Genomic DNA, 24802 nt, shown 5'->3' with positions numbered 1-24802 from the left:
AGAAGACTCCAAAAGGTGTGCCTTCTTCAGCTGAGTTTAATGCTCTAGAACAATAAGTAGAAGCACAGAAAAAAATGATTGAGGCACTGCTTAAAGCTAATGAGACTGGGAAGTTGCCCATGAAGCACATTAGCCTTAGCAAGATAAATAGTTGCACTGTGGCCTAACCATCTACTCAGATTCTTGAGGTATACTTAATTTTTCACTCCTTAACTTTGATTCACTATTATTTCATTAAATTATACTTATTTTTATTTAGGCCGATGATGATTGCATTTTTATGGCAAATAGCCCTAGTCGACATAAAGTGGTAAAAGCCATGTGTTTAATATCCCCAGGAAAAACATCATATACAATGTGCTGATTCCTACAGACTATTTGCAAGGTTGATTCTTGAACCTATTAATGCCAACTACTCACTGCCTATTCCCCCTTTAAATGCATTCATGTTGGAGAGGCAGGTAGAAACTTTGTTGCATGGCCCAGGGTTTGCTTCTATATAGAAGACGAAGCATAGAATCAAGCACAGATGTGCTAATTACCTATTTATGTATATGATACCTATATTGGTCTCTAACAATATAATTGGTATGAAATCTAAAGGAAAGGGCATCACCAGACAATTAGGCTAATTATCCAAGGTTAAGACATCTGTGCTGGATCAATTGCCAAAAACCTACCTGAATACGCTTAAGGCATATGCAAAATTGTTTATTGACTCTATGATGCTTATCAGTTTTGACTAAAGCATGTACAACAAAGAACACATAATATGATTAGGGTTGAAATGGTCAATGAAGTCCTCAAGCATGTTTCAATTAGCCAAAACATAGTCCACTTTCATATGAGGTATATATTATATGCATGACCTTTTACTATGTTTAAGTTTAAGATAATAATTTATTTATTTTTTATTTTGTTCCTATATGAAAATTTTATCGTCCTTGATGATCTTGCATTGAAATTTGTCTTTGTCTATCCTCATGAGGTCTCTACTTATTGCAACATTACTATTAAGGGGCGGCATGACCAAGCTCAAGCATTGGCAAATCACTTCAAGGCAAAGAATCCTACTATGAGGATATTATTTCTGCTACCTTATATGCAAGGTGAGTTTAGATATATCCTAATTAATTTAATTTGTCTTTTCATTTTAAATTTCATGACATGTTCTTTTAAATTGTTTTAGGAGTCACTAGATGTTGATTGGCATTATGCTGACTAGTGTTAAAATCACAAAGTTTTACTATTTTGATTTTGCTAATGGGAAGCCAGATAATAGACCTGACATGATGGAATTATTTAATATGTAAATATTTTAATTAACTTTTATATACTTTTTATCATTTTGAATTTCTAACTTCAACTTATTTTCTTTTGTTATCTAGGCTGTGGTGCTTTATTGCACCTAAAAGAACCTTTCTGTACCATTAAGGTACAAGTCATATGATTCAGCCTACCCTAATTGGAAGATAATAAAGGTACTAGTTAATAATAATTTTAACAATTAATTATAATTCTCTAATTAATTCAATAATATGTTTATTGATTTTTCTATACAATGCCCACAACAAATAGCATATAGCAAGGATTATGGATATTGCGTGATGAGGTTTCTCAAAGATATCATCACTGATGGAATGACGCTAATTCCTGCTATGGTATGTATGTTATTCAAATTCAATTATACAAGGTTATGAATTTCAATTTCCTTAAGTAATTGATTAACATTGTTGTCATATTACATTATTGCAGTATTATCCTGACTTGTATTGTGAAGAATTCAGGTTCCATCACATCAACGAAGTCTTTGGGGAATGGTGTGAGTATATTTTTCAACTATGGGCCAAAAATAAGTAAGCTGGACCTTGTTTGTTTTAGTTTTAGTTTTTTTCATTTAGATTTTAACTTGGAATAGATTGTTTTTTCCTTAATATTATAATGAGTAATTGTATAGCAAACATATTTGTTTTTTAATAAAATTATTATATTTTTATAATTGCTTTTAGTTTAGTATAAGTTTGGATTGGACTGGATATTTTATTTACATGTACTATTATAAAAAAAAAGTTTAATATATTGGATAGTTATTGACAAAAACCATCCAATTTAAGCAATTTATTAGACGGTTATAGTCATAACCATCTAATATTCTGCAATATATTAGACATTTATATTGCAAAATATTGGATGGTTCTAAAGTTAATCATCCAATATATTACAAAATATTGGACAATTCTAAAGTTAACCATCCAATATATCCTTTCCCAATTCCCACTTCTTTCAATAATATATTAGATGTTTCCTTTAATCGTCTACTATAATTCCCACTTCTTTGACAATATATTGGATGGTTGTGATAATGGTCCTATATTTGTCTTAGCAATATATGACGATGTCATATTAGACAGTTTATAACCATTCAGTATAGGCTAAAAGAACCATCCAATATTACCCTTTTTGTAGTAGTATACCGAACTCATTGATACTATTTATGCCTTTGTAATGGCAGTGGTTTTAGGTTGCCATTCCATTAGAAGACTTTTGAGGATTTTTTGACATATTTAGCTTGAGTATAAGTTTTGCCCAAATTTATCAAATGATTGATAATATGAGTAAAATACACTTGCATATCTTTGATTGCTTCACCTTCCTTTACCTTGAACATCTCATATTCATGAATGAGACTACTCTTCTTATTTTCCTTAACTCCATCAGTTTCTTCACGTGCATGTCATAAGACATCCTATATTTTTTTTGCAGTAGTGTAGTGAGTAACATGATAATATTCCATTCTATCGAGAGCACAGGCAATCGTAAGTTTTGCCTTAGTGTTGAGAGTTAATCTTCTTTTGTCCTCATCATCCCATTCTTCTCTTGTTTTTTGTCTTATCAGGCCATTATCTTCAGGAATCATAAGAACATATGGACTTCTGGTTATGATGTCCAACATCTCAATGTCCCGAGCTTTAAGATACATCATCATTTTGCTTTTCTAGAAGGAATAGTCTTCTCCTCTAAATGCAAGCCTCGCTATTGACATACCTTGTCCTAACTTATCATCTGCAAAATTAACCATCAATAGAATAATCAAATATGAGCAACCACACTCTGATACCAATTGTAAATTCCCCAAGAAGGGTAAATTTGGCTAATTGAAAATTTAAATGAAATACAGTAATATTCAGTGAGATGAAGGAATGAAATCACCAATCACGAGAGTTGAAGGAATAGAGCTTGACATAGATGATTTATCCTGGTTTGACTCCTACTACTTGAGTCTACATCTAGTCCTTAAGAACCTCCTAAGATTTCTAACTTTATTACCAAGATTAATCCAGGCTCTTGGTTGCCACCGTATATAAATAGATTTTTTAATAAGTCTAAAACTCTCCCCTTTACAAAGGTAGTAATAAATCCCCTTAAACTATCCGAGCTTAAATTTCTCTATTTTGAAGATGTAAAATAAGGATAAACAAAGTAAGTTCAAGAATGAATTACTACTGCTTTGAAACTCCCTTTAAGAGTAGATATATAATCAATGAAGCTCTTTATCAATAAATGATATACAGAAGGTAGCTAAACTTTGATACTCAATAAATGCATAATGTTCTTACAGTTCGAGTTTTTCCTCTTACTTCTGCATTTCATAAATGAACCTTATTTATAGTTGTGAATCATAAATGATCCATTAGACTCAAATTTTTTTGTTAGAGGTTGCTTGTGGTCTGTTTCCTTTTGACTTTAAGTTTCCTTATATATCCAAGCTTCTTTGAGGTTCTCTAATGGACTAGCTAATCGAACAGTGCTTTATGGCAGAGACTTCCTCTTTTTGTCTAAAAATGGCTGAAAACATTAAATGCTTCTAACAAAAGTGGTTGTATCTTATACGTTTGATATTGTAGAAGAAAATCTCAGTGATCAAAATAAATATTTGCATTTAGAAGAATTTCAAGCAGACAAATATGTTTAGATACCATTTGGTAAGGATATAGAGTGAAATAAATTGATTATAGATGAAAAGAAGGATTAAAAGATGAGTTTTGATGACTTTTAAAAGAGATATAAAAAACAAAGCACAAAGCTTCATAGTAGCACCAGTGTTATGATGAACTAGCACTAGTGTTACAGTTATGAACAGACATAGAAGGAAAGTTTTAACATAGGTGTTGTCCTTGTAATACCAGTGTAATCCAATATATAAAAGATAAAGATTTTTGATATTTTTGGAAGAATTAGAATATTTCTGAAAAGATTATTTAGCTCCAGTATTAACAGAAAATAACATTGAAGTAACATATTAATCAAATCTCTTTAAAGAATAGAAGAAAGGACAATATCGGTGTTTAAGATTTAGCATAGGTGTTGCACAAATTTGGGCAAAACTTAGTAAAGGTACTAACCATGTGACACAGGTGTTGACATAACTCAACTAAGTATAAAAGAGAAATATGAGCGATATTGAAGAGATAGTACCAGTGCCAAGAAAAAGATTCAAACAAGAGAGACTCAATATCATAAGTATAAAAGGGTAACACCGGTGTTAGAATGAGTAAGACCGGTGTCATATGTACTAAGAATCAATAGAACAGTGAAGATAATAGAGGTAACACAAGTGTTAAGGCATCCAAGATCATTGTTATCAATACTTGGAAATATTTTTCAATAAGACAACTTCAAGCGCAGAGAATTATAGTTAAGTCAAATACTTAACTATCAAGATTGCATACCTTTTATTTGTATAATCTCTCACTTAGCCAGTTTTAATGTTCAGCCATTTATTTTAATTAAGAAAAACCAAAATGTACAAAGCTTCTCTTTATTTTTAAACATCAAAACCAGGGTTCAACACATACATATGACCATCCTAAAGCCATCCATCCTCCGTACATCCCCTACTGAAGTCGTAGGTAACTCTGACTAGTTCTTAATAAATTAGTCCTCACCCAACCATCCATAGGTGAATCACCAGGTCATGGCATTCTAACCTACTTTAGGACTACAAATTCCCCCTTCACACAAGCTAGGGGTGTCATTGGCTCCTAACCACGCACTTACAAGCACTAAGGAGTTCTCAGACTGCTTGGATTTTTCATGGCACAATCCTTTAAATTGCTACACCATGGGTCCCTTAGTGTTAACTAATCCATATGGATTTTCACCACTTATCTCTTCAAATGAGCGAACTCCCACCCCTCTAATATAAGTTAATGAAAATATATGTATATTTGATTTTTGTACACACACACATATATATCAATAGTTTTCTCAAATCAACTTTCACCATATTTTACTTTCTAAATAAACCCCTTTATAAAACAAAAAACTATGCAAGTTCACAATCAATCCCATGTATACAAATCCTACACATTACTTCAAATATACCTATAAATAGTTAATCTACTAATAGACAGAATGAATTATCTAATTACCTCAACCCTTATGTTCAATAGAAAGGTTTACCCATGTAACTTCCCTACTTAAATATCTTTTCGTTTATCTACACATCACAAACTAGAACCTACATAAAGTTGGCATTCGAAGTCAATATCACTATTGACAAAAAGTGTTGATTATCAAAATTACACACTAATCGCTATCAATTCCATAATTCACACTCAATTGCATACATTACCACTGATTACCCCTCATTTCAAACTTTAACTTTTTCTAGCCAAATTTCTCTTACTACTCTCTCTAGATTGGGGCAAACCTTACCTATAGCTTTAAAACTTTATCGTTCTAACTCAAACCAATCATAAAGTACTAGTTTAGTTCTGGAGAAACTTTCTATTACTATCGAGTAAGAAATTAACTCCTTAAAATTCTCAAATTCAATTTCTTACTAGTTAAAACTAAGAGAAAATAGGATAGAATCGAAGGTTAAGGTAGTATGAGACTTATTTAATAAGTAACAAGTTGGAAATACCATCCTTGCTCCCTAAATCACTTGCCTTAGTACATCCCCTACTCTTCTCCATGCCAAAACCTTTCTCTCACATTCCTCCTTTCTGTTTCACGTGCTGGACATGTCCCTATTAATCAAAGTCTTGTATCATGCGCCACGATATACCTATCCCGCACTGCGGCCCATGGCACAGTAAGGAAAAATCCTTACTATGCTTATATGCTTTGCTTCAGGATTTGGCTTTGCCGCTCACATTTGTTCATATAACATCCAAATAAGTTAAAATAACACTTCACTATTCAAAACCCTAATCCCACATTAAATAACTAATTCACCAACTAATCAGTCATTAATGCAAGATTAGAAATTTAGGATATTACAGTTCTCCCCTCCTTTTAAGAATTTTATCCCCAAAATTCAAAATTACTATACAAATCAATGTTAAGGGAACATAAACAGATAATATCTTCTCCTAACTCTCAAGTAGCTTAATAAAAGTCACATTTTTCCATAACATTTTTATCAACCAAGTAGCCTTGTTCTAAAGCTACCTATTCTTTACCTCCACTATCTTTCTCGACCCAACTTGGTTCTCTTTAAACTTACTACCCCTGATCCTAGACCATATGATAACTTCTCTCAATACCTCGAGTCAAAAAGACACATAACATATCACAAATATTAAAATTATAACAGTGGTAAGGCAACCTTATAGACATTCTACCCAATCTTCTCTAAAAACCTCAAAAGAATCATTAACTTACGAGCTAATTCCTATGCTTTCACCAACTTTTGAACTCTAGTCACCAGAGTAACCTTTAAAAGACAATGTCACCTCGGAAAATCCAATGAACCTTAAACACCTATTTATATAGTACTCTTATCTATCTTACATCATTCAAATCCTTCTACCTTATAACTAAACCTTTCATCTAATCTAATTCCCTATATCTAGGTTGAAAACTCTTTATTAACTGATTTAGTTTAACTAAAGAATAATGAGCATTCATCTCTATATAATGCTTTTTGCCGTATTGTTTGGATACTAGGTAGCACCTATTATCGACCAAGAACAAGTGATTGACCTAATCATCCTACCACTAAAAAGCACAATTCCTACTGCACTTCTCTTAAAGTTAACATTATTCTCTCTTACTTGCTAGTCTATCTATGGTGGTCATATTGTGTTCCCCTCTAAACCAATAGTTATTACACCCTCCTAAACTCAACTTTCTCAAATTGCAATATATTTCCAAAATTCCTAGCTACTTCCTTACAATCTCAGCCTACTTATCAAGGACATTTGAAATAAATCTCAAAATATTGTCCCACTTCTACTTGGCACTCTTAATAGTCATAAGCTTGTATTAATTTTTAACATTTGATTTTAACCCTTTTTGACAAGTCCTACATTGCTCTACCATCATTCTACCACCTTATCATAGCTCTTATATCTATTCCTTAAGAACAGTACTTAATATCTGACTATACTTTCACAGTTTCAATCAAACTATATATTCATGCAAATGGTTATCATCAAGAATCTTCTTCTTCATCTCTTCACCTCTTAAAATCCAACCTCTAATCTTGAAATCTATAAACCCAATGCCACTAAAATCAAAACATATAGCTCATCTTGCTTCTATTACTTAGATTTCCTCATAAGCACTCAATCCTTAATTAAATTCTCATTAATTCTCTTACAAATTGCTCAGGATATTAATGGGATGGAAACTACACCAAATCATCCTAAATATATCTTACTAAATATTCAAATAGCATCAACGAAACCTCATTTACTTCGCCTACATGATACATAAGTTTTAAATTTTAGTCTGTAGTAAGTTCTACTATTTCTTGTTTCTTACACTCAAATTTCCTAATCCACCCAACATCTCAGACCCTTATCATTAAAAACAAATGGTACTAACTTACTCATCTAGAGCTAATTAAAAAGAGTATTAAAACTATCTCCTAACTTTTATGAATTCACTACATCTCTATTTATCAATTACACCCCTATAAAATCTTCACTCCCATTTAACTTAAACTCACATTTACAAAGCCTCACATTGAATTTATCCTTCAAAATCCCATAATGCAATCTCACATGCCTCATACAGCATTCTTCCTCTGGAGCACATCAAAATGCTAATACAAAAACCACCATTAATTTAAATGTAACCTGCAATAAAACTCTTGCATTTTAAGAACCAATCTCTTGGCACATTTTAAACCTCCCTCTTAACCTAAAATAAAGCACACTTATTCAACAAACTTTCTCTCTCTCTAATATTCTCCCACCACACTACTAAAACTCTAAGGAGTCGAATGTAGAAAATCACTATCTAGCACAACCATCTTGGTTTGAGACATTACCTCGATTCTGCTGTGTTACTCTAATGGCATTCTACATCAATCCTACTAATCGTTGCTACTAGAAACTTTATGTACCAAGGTGAACACTCTATTTTCCTAACTGCACCATAGTACACATTTCCTTACTCTATCAACAAAGATTGAGTAGCTAGAAGACATTACAGAAATTATACACATCTAATAAAATTGTCTACCTAGTGATAGGAAATTAGTCGCTTATCCTCAAAATTACACTAAAGCTAACCCTAATGCAATATAGGGCCAACCCTAGGTCATCCCCTAAGGAATGGTTTTAAGTTTAATTGAAAGTTATCTAGTGAAATAAATCAACCAAAGTTTGTAGGAATTTAGTTACCTAGCTAATTACCTAATGTGCAAGTAATTAAAATGCTAGTGAAAGTGAGTGAAATGAACTTCCCTTTTCACAATAATGGAACCCTAGAGATTAGTTGATTTTGGACTCATTATCTTCTCATGATTAGGCTACGTTTAGCTTCCCTTTCCTCTTGACTAAAGCTGTCATGACTTAAGAAAATTATCCTAAGCTAATTAACCTAATTAGCTAACCTCCCTAGGTCTTAGATTAAAGTCCCTAGTTTAATTAACCAATTGGTGAAGACATTAGCCTAGTGATTCACTCAAAATCCTCTCTCAACAGCCATGGTCAAACACATAAATTGAGCAACCATAAGATTATGTCAAGTTACTCAACAACACAGGCATTAACACCACAAGATTATGCAATATTAACACAAGAAATTCACTAATTGAAAAACACAAGATTATGTGCCAAACAAAGAGTGGCAAAATTCAGTCATGGCTATCCAAGGAAGAAATTAAATGAAACAATCCTCTCTCTTTACATCAACATCAAATTCAAATTAGAATTTATAAGCTAAGATGATTAAACCCTAGATTAAGGAATCTAACCATCTAGTAAAAAGAGAAGAGGATAGGAAACAAAAGAACTTAGCTAATTTGAAGCTCAAGACTCATCCTCCATCTTCATCTCTTTAGGATTCCATAAAGAAACTTAGCCAATCTTCATCTTCAAGAACCCTAGTGATTGCTTGTGAAGGCCAAACTCCATGGCTCTTGAATGATGAAAATGAGCTTCAATCCTTGTGAAAATGGAAGGGATGGAACAAAAATGAAGAGAGGAGAAGAATGGTATGAGTTTTATGGAGGTTTGGTGGCTGAAAATGGAGGTTAGGGTGCTGGAAAATGAAGAACAAAAGAGAGAAAATGAAGAATACTATGAACAAGAGAGAGAGAATGTGGAAGATGAATGAATGTGTTGGATCCCATTTGGGGCTTAAAATGGCGTGCTCCTTAGTGTCTCCCATCAGCTGAAGCTTAATTAAAATAAGGAAAAAGAAATTAAAATGTAAATGGGAGCCTTGTCACACTTGCAAGGTGGCAACTTCCTATAGTGGTAAAGGTTTGGTTTGTAGAGATGATGCTACTATGTTATGTGATATGATGAAATTTCTTGAGATAACACACAATCCTTTAGGATTGATAAAAAGCAGAGAATGAAATGAGATATATGATGTAAATACTACTTTATATGGTTTTAAATATATACTATGTTTACTTTCGTATTGTTGCATGTGATAGTCAATAGAAGTGAGTTATTTTGTTATTGAGATTTTTATCTGACCCTCGTGGTTATATGTTTACAAGATCAAGAAGTGATTAGGTCAAGGAAAGAGAGTTTAGACTGGCTTGAGTTGAGAAGCCGTGTACCCTGAGGTTGTGTAATGAACTAAACTGAGATTGTATATATAAGTGTATATGAGTTGCTATAGGTTACATGCATGTATTAAATTGATATTTTTGTGAAGTCTAGCCCGATTGATTGTATATGTGTAGAAATGAAACAAAAAAGGGCTATAACTTAGACTATATGTGTGAAATGGTTGCTTGTGTTAGTGAATCTTAAGATAAAGGATAAATTATGATGAAATGAGTAATTTGGTGGCTATTGTATTGTGAATATGATTGTATACATATGAATTGAGAAATAGCCAAGTGGGCTATGTTATGCCAAGAAATGGCATAATATGTTAAGTTAGTGAATAGTGAAAATTAGTCGTAAAGGGGTTAATTTTTGATATATGAGTATGATTGTGATTAATTGAGGTCAATTAAGTGTATTAGATCCTTTTAGACTTAGTTCAAGGCCTAGTATGGTCTAATGAGAGAAAGGGATTGAGCTGAGCGCTTGGGTGCGCAAAATTTTTAGATGAAGTAACTTTTTACACTCGGGTATTTAAATTTTAATTGGACCATTAGATCATGTCCAAAATAGTCTCATTAGGTAGTATATGAGGTAAACTTCATGCGGGTACTTGAATCACTTTGATTGGATGTTGTACGAGAAGTTGGCACACACTAAAAATTCATCATTTTTTCCATCAAAATAACGGCAAAAATCCAGATAGGCATGCTATGGTGTATGGTGATGCATGCCATAATGCCTGACACAAGCAGGACGAGCATGTGGCTCTGTGCCACATGCCACGGTGTACTGACCGCCTGCCATAACACACTTACCAAATTTTAGTTGTTATTTTAGGTTGAAATGCATGCAATTGAGATAGGAATGCTTGTAGGTTATGTCTAATATATAATAGAGGTATGTATGATTTACTTTTACTATATTTTTCTAATTGTGCTATGAATTGATCAATTTTAGAAAATAAGTCTTCGGCTAAAGCTTTTAAAGTTTGATTGTTGTGTTTGATGCGAGGTAATAATAACACCATAATCTTTTCTTATACTGAGTGGATATAGGAGGAAGTTACAAATTTTGGTATCAGCTTCTCAATTTTTTAGACCTAATTATATTTGATGCATTCATTTAGAAATATAGCAACTTATCTTATTTATTACACAACCTTTTCCCTGATACACTTTGTGTTTCATATTTTCATCCTTAGGAGGGAAGAAAATAGTAAAGTATGAGAGGCACTCGTGCAAGAACTGCAGTACCTAAACGAGTTGTAAAAGAGGAACGGGAGTTGAAAGTTCAACCGATTCAACTGTAAAGGGATAAACATGATAAGCTACTTGAAGAGCTCAGGGATATAGTTGTCGATATAGGATAACTATTAGGAATCATGACACAATCCTAAGGGATAGAGAGTAAGAAGAGAGACTTAAAGCTTAGAATATTCCAGTACAGGAAGCATATAGTAGACCTAGATGGTCTTAGAATTTGGGTAGTGGACCAGAGATTCCTAGTATTGATTCATCTATTGATCATGCTTGGAAGATATTTGTTCGATCGATTCAATCTACCGATACTTGATGGAAGTATGAGGGAAGGTGAAGTAGAATTGTGGATAGAATGAATAGAAACCATTGTTGAGGTAGTGATTTGTACTTTAGAGTAGAAAGTTATTTTGGGTGCGGTGTAATTAGTTAGTGCTACTAAGAGGTGGTAGGAATCTGTGAGACCAACTATTGGTATTTGATTGAGCTGGGATGAATTCAAGAGAATATTCTTTGATCAATACTTTCTAGTTACATTCAGAACTGAGAAGGAAGAGGAATTTCATGCTTTCAGGCAGGGAGACCTGGACGAGGTAGAATTTATAAGAAGATTTAATGACTTATCAGTTTACTCTATGTATCTTGAGCATAGTAATGACTTAAGGTGGAAAGCTAAGAGATTACTCAAAAGGATGAGACCTGAGTATAGGTAACAGATAGCATTGCTTGATGTGACAATATATGAAGAGATGTGTCACAAGTTGAGGGTAGCAGCTAGGCGTGGTAGAGAGGCAGAAGCTAAAAAGAGACAAGATAGTATGGAAAATTTTCATCTCCTATGGGTCTAATTGGTGGAATCTCAAAGGGGACTGAGTTCAGTGCGAGCAGTTCCAGTTCTTTTAGAAGAAGAGGTTTCAGTCGAGGATCACAGTCTCAACCTGTGCATAGAAGGTCAATGCAAAGGGGTGAAGGTATGAAAATTAGGCCTCTACAGTCTTCGAGGCAAGCATTGAATCTTCTAACTTTGACTTTGAGTACTAGAACGATGCACTAATGCAACATGGCAACTTTTATACTGTACATAAATATAGATTCATTCTTCATACCTGGTCTAACTTCACAACCCTTCATGGGTTAGTCAGAAGTAAGTCTTGTTTGGTAAGATGGAATTAGATAAAGCAAAGAAAAGAGAGTGCTCGACCGGAACAACGGCCAATAATGACCATAATTACATAGATAACTGCTCCTCCCTTTCCCTTTCTCCATAGCAGATCTTATCTGAGAAGATGTTAGGCTTGCTATAAGTGTGGTAAGTCAGGTGATAGGAAATTAGTCGCTTATCCTCAAAATTACACTAAAGCTAACCCTAATGCAATATAGGGCCAACCCTAGGTCATCTCCCAAGGAATGGTTTTAAGTCTAATTGAAAGTTATCTAGTGAAATAAATCAACCAAAGTTTGTAGGAATTTAGTTACCTAGTTAATTATCTAAACTAATTACCTAATATGCAAGTAATTAAAATGCTAGTGAAAGTGAGTGAAATGAACTTCCCTTTTTACAATAATGGAACCCTAGAGATTAGTTGATTTTGAACTCATTATCTTCTCATGATTAGGCTAAGTTTAGCTTCCCTTTCCTCTTGACTAAAGCTGTCATGATTTAAGAAAATTATCCTAAGCCAATTAACCTAATTAGCTAACCTCCCTAGGTCTTAGATTAAAGTCCCTAGTTCAATTAACCAATTGGTGAAGACATTAGCCAAGTGATTCACTCAAAATCCTCTCTCAATAGCCATGGTCAAACACATAAATTGAGCAACCACAAGATTATGTCAAGCTACTCAACAACACAAGCATTAACACCACAAGATTATGCAATATTAACACAAGAAATTCACTAATTGAAAAACACAAGATTATGTGCCAAACAAAGAGTGGCAAAATTCAGTCATGGCTGTCCAAGGAAGAAATTAAATGAAACAATCCTCTCTCTTTACATCAACATCAAATTCAAATTAGAATTTATAAGCTAAGATGATTAAACCCTAGATTAAGGAATCTAACCATCTAGTAAAAAGAGAAGAGGATAGGAAACAAAAGAACTTAGCCAATTTGAAGCTCAAGACTCATCCTCCATCTTCATCTCTCTAGGATTCCATAAAGAAACTTAGCCAATCTTCATCTTCAAGAACCCTAGTGATTGCTTGTGAAGGCCAAACTCCATAGCTCTTGAATGATGGAAATGAGCTTCAATCCTTGTGAAAATGGAAGGGATGGAACGAAAATGAAGAGAGGAGAAGAATGGTATGAGTTTTGTGGAGGTTTGGTGGCTGAAAATGGAGGTTAGGGTGCTGGAAAATGAAGAACAAAAGAGAGAAAATGAAGAACACTATGAACAAGAGAGAGAGAATGTGGAAGATGAATGAGATATGTGTTGGATCCCATTTGGGGCTTAAAATGGCGTGCTCCTTGGTGTCTCCCATCAGCTGAGCTTAATTAAAATAAGGAAAAAAGAAATTAAAATGTAAATGGGAGCCTTGTCACACTTGCAAGGTGGCAACTTCCTATTGGTTTGTAGATGATTCCAATGTGTGCCTAATTTCCCATGTGTCATCCACATCATTTTGGCTGATTCAATCCCTCAAAATAATCATAATTCACGTGCAAACCATCAGCCATTGACCTCAAGGAGTGTTGACCTCAATTGCCCAATTGATGCACAAGTCACATGCCACCTATGTCACATAAATCACATAATTCAATTAAATAGCATATGATATAATAAAATCTAATTCATGTCCAGAATTAAATTCATAATTAGAAGGGAGAATTTATTAAATTAACCAAGTTTCAGGCTGCACAAAATTATATAAAAATTTTCACACAAAGGCAAACCAAAAACTAGGACAAACTAAGACACTTAAGAAAGTGTTGACTTTTTTATTTAATTACTCCCAAACTAAAATGAATTTTAAAAATATAATTTCACCATTCATCAACTGGACATAAAATGCACTTTTCAATTTTTCTTGTACATTTTCTCAAAAGTTCATTTTTTGGACCAAAATGCCCCTAGTGCACTGAACCTAGAAACTTAGGCAAAGTTCCAAATCTAATGCAATGTGTGCACTTGAAGGTGATAAATCATTAATAAAATGGTCCTAATTGACAAATAAAAGTGGGTAACAAATGTGTTCTATCAATTCCCCCACACTTAGCTTTTGCACTCCGGGCAAAATCAAGTGAAAAAGGTCCCAAAAGAAACTATAAGACAAAGAAATAAGAGAAAACATTGTTTCAAGTCACTAAAATACTAGCTCATGAACTTCTACAAATTATCAATCAATGTGGCAATAATTAGGAAAGAATTATGCACATCACAAACAAACCCTTACCAAGAATCAATGTCAAAGAGTAAGCCTCTCTAGGTTAAGTGTTTGCTCTCATCACTCAAAGTGTATAAGGTATTAAATTTCACTCAAAATTTCTTAGGATAAACCCTACTATAAATTTGTAACCCTTCTACATCTCCATCACTAAATAGCACTTGCAATCAAGAATCAAGTGGACTTTATTAGGTTGTGATATAGGTAATGAAAGGATGTCTAAGAAATGCATGTATATAAAAAAATAGGGTTAGCATCAAAATAATGCTAAATCAAGATATATCCCCTTAATATGCAAAGCATAACCTAACTCAATTGAGTGAACACCTTAACACAATGAGGATGAAAGAAATGATAAGAAATAATAAAACAAATGGAATGGATGAGCTAGGCAACTTTTTTTTTTCTTTCTTTTTTTTTTCTTTCTTCTTTTGTTTCTTTTTCTAGCAACTTTATTTCTTTTTTTTTTACTATATTTTTTTTAAATCTATCTTTGTTTTTTTTTTTGCCCTAACTCTTTGAAAACAATGGAAGTAATGGATAGAGAAATGAGAATAAGCATCCACTCATTTGATCTAGGACATGCAATGAATATTAAAAAAAACATATAAAAGTGTAACATGCATTCCTTGGGGAAAAATAGGGTGAATATTTTTTTTTTAAGAATCAAACCAAAGGCTCAAAGTGGCTAACAAAGGATAATAAATAATAATAGGTTGGCTATTTGGCTCTTGGCTATTTTTTATGAATGCCATCTCTCATCTCCTATCAAACAAGTGCAAGATATATGGTCTTAATTAAGAAGTGAAATAAATTCTAGAGGGTAACATCACTAAGGAATTAATCACACATGAGTGTTTAGCCTCTTCCATGAAAGGGTAATATGCCACTCTAATCCATTAATTCAAGGTAAAAGAATGTTCACTTCACACCTATTCAATCCTAAAAATTACCACATCTCAAGAATCAAAATATCCATTCAAGAGCTAGGTAATTAAGTAACCTCAAACAAAAAAAACAAAGAAATTTTTTTTTTATTTTTTTTTTTTGCAAAACCAAACAAAACCAAACAAACAAAACAAAATGTTTATTTCTCTCCCCCACACTTAAATCATGCATTGTCCTCAATGTATGTATAGACTAGTGATAAAATATGGTGAGATCAATAATGAATGCATAACAAAAGTGTGGTGCAGATATTTTTTTTTTTCAAACTAAAACACAAAACAAAGAAGTCAAATAAAGCAAATAAACTCTAATTTTCCTACTAGGTTCATCTCCCCCACACTTGAACTATACCTATCATTAAATATATCAATTAAAGGAAGGTAAAAGCTCAAGGTTAGAGAGATACAACCTTATCATGGTGGTTCAAAAACATGTTGAGAGAAGTCCTCCTCCTTTTGAAGTGATTTGGCATCTTTGTAGAGCTTGCATAGGTGACCATTGATTTGCATAGTGGAACCCGTGGCTTTATTCAAGAGTTGCAAAACCCCATAGGGAAACACCTTGGTCACTAGATATGGTCCCTCCCACTTAGACTTCAACTTGGCATGCTTATGAATAAACCTTGTTTGGAACAAGAGGACTTGATCTCCTTCTTGGAACTTTTTCCTCAAGATTAGCTTGTCATGAAGGATCCTTGTTTTCTCCTTATAGATCCTAGAAGACTCATAGGCATCCAACCTAAGCTCCTCAAGTTCTTGCATTTGAAGAAATCTCTCCTTAGCCGAAAGATGGAAATCCAAGTTGAGTTTCTTGATGGCCCAATAGGCCTTATGCTCTATCTCCACAGGGAGGTGACAAGCCTTTCCATATACCAATCGAAAAGGAGACATGCCAATGGGAGTCTTATAAGTGGTCCGATAAGCCCACAAAGCATCCTCTAAGTGTAAAGACCAATCCTTCCTATTTGTGTTCACCACCTTGGTTAGGATCTTCTTGACTTCTCTATTTGATACTTCGGCTTGGCCATTAGTTTGGGGATGATATGGTGTAGAGATTTTGTGATGCACCCCATATTTAGCCAAGAGAGCCTTCATCATCTTATTGCAAAAGTGGGATCCTTGGTCACTTACCAAGGCCTTAGGAACTCCATACCTACAAAAAATATTAGATTTGAGAAACTTCAAAACAATCTTAGCATCACAAGTTCTAGTAGGAATGGCTTCAATCCACTTTGAAACATAATCAACACCAAGTAATATGTACTCAAAACTAAAGGATGGTGGAAAGGGACCCATGAAGTCAATGCCCCAAACATCAAAAATCTCACAAAATAAAATGGGTTGTTGAGGCATTTCATGTCTCTTACCCCAACTACTAACCTTTTGACATTTCAAGCATGCTTTACAAAATTCATAAGAGTCTTTAAACAAGCTAGGCCAATACAATCCACAATCTAAAACCTTCCTAGCTGTCTTATTTGAGCTAAAATGACCACCACATGCATGAGAGTGACAAAATTCAAGAACAGAAGGCACATCAACATCATCAACACACCTCCTAATCACTTTATCACTACAAATCTTCCACATCAAAGGTGGTTCCCAAATGTAAAATCTAGACTCTCTTTTCAATTTTTCAATGGCAAAACGTGAAGCACAAGGAGGCAAGACTCTACACTCAATATAGTTAGCAAAAGAGGCATACCATGGAGGCTTAGATGAAATGGCACACAATGCCTCATCAGGAAATGAATCACAAGGAATAGTAGGGTTAGAGTTTACCATAGTAGCTTTTAAATGAGGTAGTCTAGACAAATGATCCGCTACTTGATTGGTAGAACCACTCCTATCCCTTATCTCCACATCAAATTCTTGCATCAAGATCACCCATCGAATCAAGCGAGGCTTAGAATCTGTCTTCTTAAACAAGTACCTCACAGCAGCATGGTCAGTGTACACAACAACTTTAGAGTTAAGAAGATATGATCTAAATTTATCAAGTGCAAAAACAATAGCAAACAACTCTTTCTCAGTTGTGGTGTAATTAACCTGAGCTGAATCTAGGGTCCTAGATGCATAAGCAATCACATATGATAACTTGCCCTCTCTTTGACCAAGCATAGCTCCCACAGCAAAATTAGAAGCATCACATGACAACTCAAAAGGCAAAGACCAATTTGGGGCTTTAAGAATGGGAGGGGAAATGAGCATGCTTTTCAAAGTGTCAAAACTCCTTTTGCAAGCATCATCAAAAACAAAATCAACATCTTTTTGTAAGAGTTTAGACATAGGCAAAGCAATTTCACTAAACCCCTTTATAAATCTCCTATAAAAGCCTGCATGTCCCAAAAATGATCTCAAATCTTTCAAACAAACAGGATATGGCAAAGAAGCAATCACATCTACTTTGGCCTTATCCACCTCTATGCCATTGGAAGAAATCAAATGGCCTAAAACAATTCCTTTATCTACCATGAAATGGCATTTTTCAAAGTTAAGCACAAGCTTCTTTTCAATGCACCTACCAAGCACTTTATCTAAAGAATGCAAGCATGAATCAAAGGACTCACCATACACAGTAAAATCATCCATAAAGACTTCCATGCAATGTTCAATAAAATCACAAAATATGGACATCATGCATCTTTGAAAAGTACCAGGTGCATTGCAAAGACCAAAAGGCATCCTCCTATAGGCAAATGTACCAAAGGGGCATGTAAAGGTAGTCTTATCTTGGTCACTAGGAGCTATAGGAATCTGAAAATACCCACTAAACCCATCTAGGAAGCAATAATGGGACTTGGAAGCCAATCTCTCAAGCATTTGATCAATAAAAGGCAAAGGAAAATGGTCCTTCCTAGTCACATTATTGAGCTTCCTATAGTCTATGCACACTCTCCAAGCATTTTGAACTCTAGTTGGAACAAGCTCTCCTTTCTCATTTTTTACCACAGTAATCCCCCCTTTCTTAGGTACAACTTGGGTTGGAGACACCCACTCACTGTCAGCTATAGGATAGATGATCCCAGCACTAAGTAGCTTAACAACCTCTTTCTTTACCACATCTAAAATCAATGGGTTAAGTCTCCTTTGTGGTTGCCTAATGGGCTTAGCATTGTCCTCAAGAAAAATTTTATGTGTGCACACAATAGGGTCAATACCAGGAATGTCAGCCAAAGTCCAACCAATAGCATGTATGTTCTTTCTCAACACATCAAGTAATGCATTTTCTTCCTCAAGAGATAAAGAGTTAGAAATTATTACCGGAAGCTTCTCATTCTCAATGAGATATGCATACTTGAGATTGGATGGTAAAGGCTTCAACTCCAAGGTAGGTGGCTCTACACAAGAGGGAATGAGCTTCTTCAAGTCTAATTTGGTGGAATATTCCATGGTACTATCTTGTCTTTTAGGCTTCTCACTTGTTTTTGATTTCTCCTCTTCTTTCTTTACAGCCTCCCCCTTTTCTTGCAACTTGTCCTCAAGTGCTTGGACTTGAGCCACGGCCTCGACATGTGAAAGTGTAGAATTTTCCTCCAATAGCTTGGGAATCCTAAGAACATCAAGCTCGAGTGGAGAAAAACTCATAGATTCGGCCTTAATGGCTTTAGTACCTACAACACAAGAAGATATACCCTTCTCAAGCATTTCAAGATCAAGCATAGGAGATATTTTAAACAAATCATGAGAAGAAGTAGTTGCATCATTCAAGCATGCATCAATCTCTAAACAAATAGGACAACTACATCCATCAATACATGTAGTAGTAACAAGAGACAAATCATCATCAACATGTGAGAAAGAATCAAGCATGTGAGACTCACAAGCATCATGAAGCAATAACTCAATGGAACTTACACCTAACAAAGAATAATCCTCAAAAGGATGTTTCATTGCTTCATATATATTAAAAAAACATGATCCTCTCCACATTTCAAAATCAAACTACCTTTTTCCATGTCAATCAATGTACGGGCAGTCCTCATAAATGGCCTTCCTAAAATCAAAATATCATCCCCACTCCCTTCTTTTGACATATCAAGCACATAGAAATCCACAGGAAATAATAGACCTTTAACACAAACCAACAAGTCTTCTACTACTCCATGTGGTCTTCTAACACTTCTATCCGCTAATTGGCATATCATAGGTGTCTTATGCATGCAATCAAGACTCAAGGCATGATAAATTGAAAGAGGCATAACATTAATGGCTGCACCTAAGTCTATCAATGCATGAGAAAAATGTGTGTTGCCAATCTTGCATGGAATTGTGAAGGAACCGGGGTCCTCACATTTTATAGGGAGTTGAGGCTTCATGATAGCACTCACAGATGAGGGTAATTGTACCCTTGCATTAGGCCTAAATTTTCTTTTATTTGTACAACAATCTTTCAAAAATTTGGCATACTTAGGAAAGTTCTTAACTACATCCATCAAGGGTACATTAACATGAATCTTGTGGAAGAAATCATATACCTCTTGATCAAATTGTCCCTTTACTTGCTTAGGGACCACTTGTGCTTGTGGAAAAGGAAGCTTCTTCATAATCTCTTGACTTTGCTTTCCTTCTTCCTTCCTTGAACTCTCCTTTCTTGTTTCACTTTGCTCGGCCTCTCCCTCTTTTTCCTTACTAAACAACTCGGCCATAGTCCCCTTTTCCACCTTAGATGGTGGTTGCTCACATATGATCTCCTCAATGTTTTCATCCTCATCATCTCTACAAAAAGATGCATCATTAGGAGCAAAAGAAGAACTAGAAACATTAACATCAATTGAAGAATTTAAAGAGGGCTTCTCGGCCTTCCCTTGTCTTTTGTCTTCTTGTACTCTTTCTCCCAACTCCTTGCCACTCCTCAATGTGATAGCATTAAGATTAGCTTTAGGATTAGCAACGGTGTTGGATGGTAATGTAGAGGCTTGAGCATTGGCTGCACTTAATTGGTTAGCAAGCATATTCATTTGAGAAGTAAGGGCATCAATTTTAGAGTTCATGTTCTCACACTTGTTACCCATACTCTCTACCTTGTTCCCTAAGCCATCATACATGTTTTTATACAAAGAGTTCATTTCAATCAACTGCTTACGTAACACATTCACATCATTAGAAGAGTTCGAATTAGAAGAACTCTCAATTGGAACAAGCCTCCTATCACTATAAGAATTAGAAGAAGGTGCAAGAGAATTACCACTTGGATTGTAGCTTTGAGAAGAGCTACCTTGAGACAAATGAGGTGGAGGGTCACGGCCAAAGGTGTTTTGATAGGATCCTCTTTGTTGATTGTCTTGTAAAGCCACATTTGGATTTGAATAGGAGAAATTAGGATGGTCTCTCCATGAAGGGTTGTAAGTATTAGAATAAGCTCCTTGCCCTTGCCTCCCACCATAGGATTGTTTTCCATTGTAGATAGCATTTACTTGTTCAAACTTAATAGGACAATTGCTTTCTACATGCATAGGTGAGTCACAAAAAGTACAAGAATAAGGGACAAGTGCTTGAGAAGTACTTACATTGCTCACTTGAGATATTTGTGGAGCCAACATTCTCCCAATCTTGGCAGCTAGCAAGTCCACATATGAATCATTAAGAACTGAGGAACCTACCATATTCACATTTCTCTTTTCCCTTGTAGAGTATTGAGCACCACTTGAAGCCATCTTGTCAATTAGTTCCCAAGCCTTTAAGGAAGTGAGGTCAATCAAGCATCCACCACTAGCGGCATCAATGTTAACTTTGTCTCTTGGAATCAAGCCCTCATAGAAATATTGGACTAAATTCTCACTAGAAATTTGATGGTGTGGGCATTTAGCCAAAAGGCCTTGGAATCTAGTCCAATACTCATAGAGACTCTCATCCTCTCCTTGTTGGACCCCATAGATTTGCTTTCTCAAATTGGTGACCTTGGAATTTGGAAAGAATTTATCTAAGAAGAGTCTTCTTAGCTCGGCCCATGTGCTCACTTTCACATAAGAAGGGTAGTTGAAATACCACTCCTTTGCTAAACCTTCAAGAGAAAATACAAAAGCCTTAGCTTGAACATCATCAACATTTACATGCATAGGCTTCATAGTATCACAAACCAATAGGAAAGTATGCAAAAACCTATGACAATCCTCTCCTGGTAACCCATGAAATTTAGGCAATGCATTAATCAAGGAGGATTTAATTTCAAATTGAACATTAGTAGGAGGAACATATAAGCCATAAGGATTATCATGCCAATTAGGTTGAGTTAATTGCCTAATGCTCCTCTCCTCTCTAGGGTTATGCAAGCCTTCAAATTCATTATTAACATGGCCATCATCATGCAAATTCTCATTCCCATTCCCATGGCCCTCATTATGCACATGCTCATGTCCTAAGATACCTTCCATTGTTGAATTACAAACCAAATGAGAATCAAGAATAGGTTGTGATCTTCTCAATCTAGAAATAGTTCTTTCAATTTCTGGATCTAATTCAACAAAAGAGGTATGTTTTCTTCGGGTCATGCACTAATCAAGCTCAAGAAAATTAAGAACAAAGAACAACTAAACTAAAATGCAAATCAACATGAAACAATTCAAAACACACAAAAGCAAGAGAAATAATTTTTTTTTTTTTTAAAACTCAATAGCAACAAAATGAAAAAAAAATAACACCAAACAAGTAGAAAGAGAGTTAGAAATGCTCAATCAAGAAGCTTTGGCAATTCTGGAATTCGCACAGTAGGCTCTCTGGAGACAGTGAACTTGTGAATTTTCTATCAGCAAATCCACATGATAAATTCCCCTGAAACTTTTATGAGAAACACAAGAGATATACAGGAAAATTATATAAAACTTTTAGATTAAAAATCCTTCCCAATCGTTCCCAGAATTTTTCACAAGTTGGTCCTCAGGTCTGGAGAAACAGGATTTCGTCCAGAAGACCTTCAGAGCTTCTAACAAACTTTCAAATAGGAAAATGGAAAAATTGAAGAAAATCCTAAACACAAGAAACAAAGATAAGACAGCGATAAGAAAAATGAAACTGGAATCAATCAATTTGAACGCACAAAGAGGAAGATATGCTAACTCAAAGTTGAAACAGGGTTTTGGGAATCCTCTGTAATGGCTCCCTGGACCTTGTTAGATTGTAAAATTTCCACAGGACACTTCCCACGTCCAAAATTGACCAAACCAATTTTAAAGTGAAGCTAGGATATAGAGCTTTCAATGAAATAAATTTCAAGTTCAAATTCCCTCAGACTCATTCCCAGTTAATTTTTCAATTTCAGACAGAGACACTAGAAACAGAGTATTTTCAGCTCTACACCAAACCAACGAAAATTGCACTAATTTTTTTTTTCTTTTCAAAACAGAATAAAAACACTCAAAACACACAAAAAACACTAAACAAAAACACAAAACACAAATTTTTATAATTTTTCAAAAAATTTTCCAGGAACACTAAAAATGTAAATTAAGTACTAAACAACCTTAGAATTAAACTTAAACCATTCCCCGGCAACGGCGCCAAAATTTTGATAGGAAATTAGTCGCTTATCCTCAAAATTACACTAAAGCTAACCCTAATGCAATATAGGGCCAACCCTAGGTCATCTCCCAAGGAATGGTTTTAAGTCTAATTGAAAGTTATCTAGTGAAATAAATCAACCAAAGTTTGTAGGAATTTAGTTATCTAGCTAATTATCTAAACTAATTACCTAATATGCAAGTAATTAAAATGCTAGTGAAAGTGAGTGAAATGAACTTCCCTTTTTACAATAATGGAACCCTAGAGATTAGTTGATTTTGGACTCATTATCTTCTCATGATTAGGCTAAGTTTAGCTTCCCTTTCCTCTTGACTAAAGCTGTCATGACTTAAGAAAATTATCCTAAGCCAATTAACCTAATTAGCTAACCTCCCTAGGTCTTAGATTAAAGTCCCTAGTTCAATTAACCAATTGGTGAAGACATTAGCCAAGTGATTCACTCAAAATCCTCTCTCAACAGCCATGGTCAAACACATAAATTGAGCAACCACAAGATTATGTCAAGCTACTCAACAACACAAGCATTAACACCACAAGATTATGCAATATTAACACAAGAAATTCACTAATTGAAAAACACAAGATTATGTGCCAAACAAAGAGTGGCAAAATTCAGTCATGGCTGTCCAAGGAAGAAATTAAATGAAACAATCCTCTCTCTTTACATCAACATCAAATTCAAATTAGAATTTATAAGCTAAGATGATTAAACCCTAGATTAAGGAATCTAACCATCTAGTAAAAAGAGAAGAGGATAGGAAACAAAAGAACTTAGCCAATTTGAAGCTCAAGACTCATCCTCCATCTTCATCTCTCTAGGATTCCACAAAGAAACTTAGCCAATCTTCATCTTCAAGAACCCTAGTGATTGCTTGTGAAGGCCAAACTCCATAGCTCTTGAATGATGGAAATGAGCTTCAATCCTTGTGAAAATGGAAGGGATGGAACGAAAATGAAGAGAGGAGAAGAATGGTATGAGTTTTGTGGAGGTTTGGTGGCTGAAAATGGAGGTTAGGGTGCTGGAAAATGAAGAACAAAGAGAGAAAATGAAGAACACTATGACAAAGAGAGAGAGAATGTGGAAGATGAATGAGATATGTGTTGGATCCCATTTGGGACTTAAAATGGCGTGCTCCTTGGTGTCTCCCATCAGCTGAAGCTTTAAAATAAGGAAAAAGAAATTAAAATGTAAATGGGAGCCTTGTCACACTTGCAAGGTGGCAACTTCCTATTGGTTTGTAGATGATTCCAATGTGTGCCTAATTTCCCATGTGTCATCCACATCATTTTAGCTGATCTAATCCCTCAAAATAATCATAATTCACGTGCAAACCATCAGCCATTGTCCTCAAGGAGTGTTGACCTCAATTGCCCAATTGATGCACAAGTCACATGCCACCTATGTCACATAAATCACATAATTCAATTAAATAGCATATGATATAATAAAATCTAATTCATGTCCAGAATTAAATTCATAATTAGAAGGGAGAATTTATAAATTAACCAAGTTTCAGGCTGCACAAAATTATATAAAAATTTTCACACAAAGGCAAACCAAAAACTAGGACAAACTAAGACACTTAGAAAGTGTTGACTTTTTATTTAATTACTCCCAAAATAAAATGAATTTTAAAAATATAATTTCACCATTCATCAACTGG

General features: G+C 34.6%; 1 non-coding gene across 1 annotated transcript; it reads left to right on the top strand.

The window, feature by feature from the left end:
* The first annotated feature begins 21407 nt into the window (after window positions 1-21407).
* LOC129284672 (small nucleolar RNA R71) lies at window positions 21408-21514 on the top strand. The gene has a single exon (XR_008586917.1). It is a non-coding gene; the product is annotated as a small nucleolar RNA R71 (small nucleolar RNA).
* The last annotated feature ends 3288 nt before the right edge of the window (window positions 21515-24802 follow it).

Source organism: Prosopis cineraria, unplaced genomic scaffold (assembly GCF_029017545.1).
Source record: "Prosopis cineraria cultivar Desert tree isolate PC_DT_omini unplaced genomic scaffold, ASM2901754v1 PC10, whole genome shotgun sequence".
NCBI lineage: Eukaryota > Viridiplantae > Streptophyta > Magnoliopsida > Fabales > Fabaceae > Prosopis > Prosopis cineraria.
This window is presented reverse-complemented; position numbering and strand designations above follow the sequence as displayed.